The sequence below is a fragment of the Apodemus sylvaticus genome, chromosome 7, assembly GCF_947179515.1.
Source record: "Apodemus sylvaticus chromosome 7, mApoSyl1.1, whole genome shotgun sequence".
Lineage (NCBI taxonomy): Eukaryota > Metazoa > Chordata > Mammalia > Rodentia > Muridae > Apodemus > Apodemus sylvaticus.
This window is the reverse complement of record NC_067478.1, coordinates 82,499,624-82,504,728: the sequence shown is the minus strand read 5'-3', so window position 1 is coordinate 82,504,728 and position 5,105 is coordinate 82,499,624. Positions and strand designations below refer to the sequence as shown.

Below are 5,105 nucleotides of genomic sequence, written 5' to 3'. Positions count from 1 at the left end.
GGCACACTACTTTCAACATGATTTGAATTTCTGCAACCTTGTTAAAATCTGTACTTTCACTTAACAGAATGAAACCACTGAGCAAGATGTTCTCATTGTTTCCTCAAAATAAAGACACAAAGTTTCAGCTCTTGTGCCCATCTGGGTGACAACCATGCTGTTAGTAGGCCATGTGAATACTTCTGCAAGGTAGCACAGTTCCTCCATTAGAATATTTTATTCTTTGAAGAGTAAATGTGAAGGTAATCTCTGTAATTTCTGACATGTTATAATGCAGTAAGAGAAAGGAGCAGGAAATAAAACAATCCACAAAAAGAAGCACATAGACATGGTTGCTGTCAGCCTTGTTGATGTAACTGGTCATAAAGTGTGTGTGTGGTGTTTGTCTGTGTATGTATGAGTATGTGCGCTTGTGTGTGGTGTGTGTGGTGTATGTGTGTATGTCTGTGTATGTGTGAGTTTGTGTGTGTGGTGTGTGTGTGTGTGTCTGTGTGGTGTATGTATGTTTGTGAATGTGTGTGTCTGTGTGGTTTGTGTGGTGTGTGTGTCTATGTGTGTGTGTGTGTGTGGTGTATGTGTGTACATGTGTCTGTGTGTTTGTGTGTCTATGGTGTGTGTGAGTGTGTGTGTGTTTATGTATAATCTTCCTTTTCCCATTACTTGTTTTTTCTGGCAAGGTGCTTCAAGCCTTCATTCCTTAGAGATTTGGTCCCGAGAGTTCCTGTATATTTTTGGTTGCTATAATCTCCATCAGTTTTTATTCTTGCTGTTAGTTGTGGAAACAGTGTGGGATGCCCACAGCAAATGCCCTGGGTTCTCCAGAATCTTTTCAGAAACCATAGTTGTTCTTTGGACCAATCACCCTGAACTAATAGAAGAATATCTTTTTCTTTTCCTTTGTGTGTGTGAGAGAGAGATTTTTGTGATAAGATCTCACTGTATAGGCCAGGCTAGCCTTGAACTCACAATCCTCTCAGCTCAGCCTCTAGAGTAGTAGGATTACAGATGTGTGACACCTTGCTGACCTAATCCCCTTTTCTTATCTGTTGATTCAGTGGCACAAGGAGAATAGTAAGCCAGAGAGGCGTCTCAGTTCCTCATTCAGTGGCACCATGATTTTGTTTGTTTTGATTCAATTTTTTTCTTCTGGTGGAAGCTTTTCTCCCTTGTATTCCAAGGCCTCAAGAGGAGCAGAACTTCAATATCTGAGGACGGGGAGCGAAATTATGTGGGTGGAGTGAATGACTGGGGTAATGATGAGAGGAGGCACTCCTACAGCCCCCCTCTGGCTCTGAGATCTATTGGTTCTGGCTATGAGAGAAATAACACTGTATCTTGGTCCTCGACTCAGAGCATATACTATATTCTGCATGACAGAGCGCCATCACTTCAGAGCACTGTCTCCCAACTGGAACCACAGCTGAGACATTAGATGCTCATTCCACCATTCTTTTAGGCCAGTTGTTTCTGGGTGATGAGGGATATAATAAGAGGAATTCCATAGGCCTGTATCCATTGCCACACTTCTTTTGCTGAGAAATGAAATCCTTGATTAGAAGCAATGTTGTGAAGAATACCATGATAGTGAGGAAGATGTTCCTAAGCACACAGACAGTGGTGCTAGCAGAAGCATTACAAGCAAGGCCAGTGAATCCATAACCCAGAATACGCATCTGTCTCAGTGAGGGCAATTCTGCCAGCATTTGATGGAAGGGATCCAATGTAATCAACCTGCCACCAGATAACTGACTGGTACCCTTGGAAATGGCGAGTGCTGACATCTGTTTCTAGCTGGTTAGGTGTTTGATGAGAAGTAGTTCAATCCCATGAATAAACTCCATCATGCCACCATGGCCTCTTTGTACTGGAGTGGCTAAGAAGAAGATTGACCATCCAAAATTATGTTACACTCTTCTGCTGCCTGTTAGACTCCCATTTGCACTGGAAACTCTTGGGTGAGATTCAGATAGGACATAAGTATGACCCCTCATGTCACAATTGGTGTGAGACCATGTTTGATGAAATGCAACAATAAAGAATGTCCATCCCCAAGAGCAGCTTCTGAGGCTTGTGGGTATTGGAAAAGCCAATGCTATGCTCAAGTTCAACACATGGGTCTTTGCCTACCTGGCCCTCTTTGTGGAAGTGTTTCTTCTTTGGGAGCCCCACAGCATGATTTCACTATAACTTTCTTGGCACTTAGTTTTGGCTTCCTCAGGTTACTTATATATATATAAGTCCATATTAAATTGGTCCTTGTATGTGGCAGGGTGTGTATCTTTTCACATTAATAAACTCTAACTCCATGGTTTTTGATCAGTTTTAAAAGCAGGAAATAGAGGCATTGCTGACTTATAAGAGTGGTCCTGGGTTTGAGACCTTCTTTTGGACTCTGTGTCTGTGTTCCTTCAGACAAAACTCAGCACCTTTCCCAACATTCCACCCATATTCTGCCCCACCTTTTTTTTATGAAGGGAGATACCTTTGCCTCCCTTAGGGGAGGTACCAACCCAATCAATCATAGAGTTCTCTCAAGGTAGAGCTGAATCACAACCTAAGAATACTCAAAGCTGGAGTTACAAAACATACTTTGTCTGCCCAGGTTCCAGCTGGTCCCAATGTTCTGGATGATATCCTTTATTGTCTTTCCCAACTTAAGCATTTTGGATAATCCTTACTCTAAAATGAACATTATGATTGGGCTTGGGAGAGCACCTAGACTTTCATCTGTCACCTGTCTTAGTCAGGGTGCCTATTGCTGTGATAACGCATCACCCAAAAGCAACTTGGAGAGGAAACAGTTTATTCCACATTACAACTTGCATTCTAACTTCCAGAGACGTCAGGGAAGGAACTCATGGCAGAAATGATGCAGAGGCCATGGAAGAGTCTGCTTACTGTATTTCTAGCCCTGGTTTGCTCAGCCTGTTTTCTTATAGCACTGCCCACAAAGAGCTAGGAAAAATGTTCTACAGGCTTACCCACAGGGAAAGCATTTTCCCAATTGAGGTTCCCTTTTCTCAAATGACTCTAGCCAGTGTCAAGTTAACAAAAAGTTAACCATGATAATACCCAAGGGGGGCTAGGAATCTGGTAATGATGTTGTAATTGCAGATTTAATATGTCCTTGGAAATATAATGACCACATGACATACAGCAGAACCTATGGGTAACAGTCACTCTCCTCCCTGACTTTATCAGATAGCAATAACCTCAGCTCCTCATAGAAATTGGGCTGGGTGTCCACTACCAATAGCTTGCCATTTTTATCTACCCTTACTGGACTAGTGACACATGGAACCCATAGTGTCCAGATAGATGGTGCTCACAGCTTTTAGTTCAGTGAAATATTGACTCAGTTGCCAGACTTGAGAGCTCTGCTTCTGGCATCAGGTCTTACACCTGCCTTGCCTAACTGTTATGGAGTTAGAAAGAACAAAATCTACATGTGTGTTTCACAAAGCTATGAAAGTGACTGTTCCCATCTCTACTTCTTGATTCCTAGGCCTGTAAGTTCTAGCTACAGCAGTTGATGCACCAGAAATGGTCCTTACTTTAGCACCCTGAGTACATTTTGGAGAAGAGTAGATATCACAGCTCACAGGGTACTTCCCTTTGACCAGCTTCTTAGCTGAACCTTTAACAAAACCACTCTACTATTCAGTTAGGCTTGCTGCTTCTCATGTGTCTCATAGTCATGTCCAAAAAAAGCTATGGGTTCTCCTTCTTGGTCATCGAATGAGAGCTTTATGGATAGTGCATAATGTAAACTCTTGGATGCCAGTGGAGGTAAAGAAGTTACCATGGTTCTAATGTCCCCTCCAAATTTCATGCTAGCATTTGATCATTATTGTGAAAGTGTTAAGAGGTCAAACCTTTCACAGGTGAGAGGGTTATGAGTGAGGAGCCATAGAGGACTGCAGGGGGCAGAGGGGTTAATGTTGGCACCATGCTGTCTTACTTTCTAGCCTCTAGAATTGAGCCAAGTGACTCTTGTTTTTTTTTCTTTTTTGATGTGTAAGTGATAAACTCACTCCTCTTTAATGTTATTAAAGTTTCACCAATGTCTTTCAGTTACAGAGCACTTATTTAATTTGCTAATATCCACAGTTTGCACCCTGCAAACTCCCTTTCCCTTCACCTCAAAGGGAGCTCCTTTGCATGTGGCCACACACTCATCACTGGTGTGCAGGGCAGGCTGGATCTGTTCCCAGATCTTCGACTTAGGGTTCAGCTCCTTGTCAGGCTCTCCAGGGAAAGCATCAAAAGTAATTCTGATGTACAATGAACCTGCATTGGGGTGTTTCTTGGCAGTAACTATACACCCAGTCCGAAGATCCAGGAGAGATATATCAATAGGCTTAAACTCAGCACTTGCTGCTGCTGACTGCTGCTTCTCCATTTTCTCTCCTTTCTTTTCAGTCTTCTCTTTTACCTTCTTTTCTTTTCCTTCCCCCTCCTTTGATCTGTTCTTTCGTGCCAAAAGAGGTGGCGGTTGTTACTAATGGAGACTGTATCACACTTTCAGAAACAGTACAATTAGTTTCTAGTGAAGTACTCCACGGAACAGGTACTTGCTTCACTCCATTGTGAGTTTCTGCCTGAATCAGCTCTTGCTTTAGTTCTTCTATTTCTTTTTTGTGGTTTAGCATTCTCAACTTGAAGTTTCTTTTCTTCTCTCAAAGTTGCCTGCAAAATTATGAGAAGTGCAGCCTGCTGCTCAAGATATTCAATGACCTGATCTGCCTCTGCACCCTTCTAGAAGCTTCTGCCTCTTCAGAACAGCTTCATTAGCTGCCATCTTTCCCCAGAACTGGCAGAAAATCATGAAGCGGTGAACGGCAGCTCTTGAGTAGCCTCGGTCGGCTGTAGGAAGGGCCCTCTTTCTTGTTTTATAATTTACCCAATCTGTGATATTCTGTTAGAGTACCAGAGAATGAATTAAAAGGAAAGACAAACTCTAAATTAGTGGGTGAGTCCAGTAAGGACAAATTAAGATCCTTCATGAAAGTAAGGGGTCTCCAAATGTTTGCTTGGTCCTCTTGAGAAGTTGTCTTGCATCAGAGTGGGTTTCCATTGCTAGAATGGCAGCCATTGGTAGAAGC

General features: G+C 42.5%; 1 pseudogene; it reads right to left on the bottom strand.

Annotated features, from left to right (window-relative positions):
* Nucleotides 1-4,057: 4,057 nt before the first annotated feature.
* LOC127689736 (aminoacyl tRNA synthase complex-interacting multifunctional protein 1-like) lies at nt 4,058-4,828 on the bottom strand (annotated as a pseudogene).
* Between the last annotated feature and the right edge of the window lie 277 nt (nt 4,829-5,105).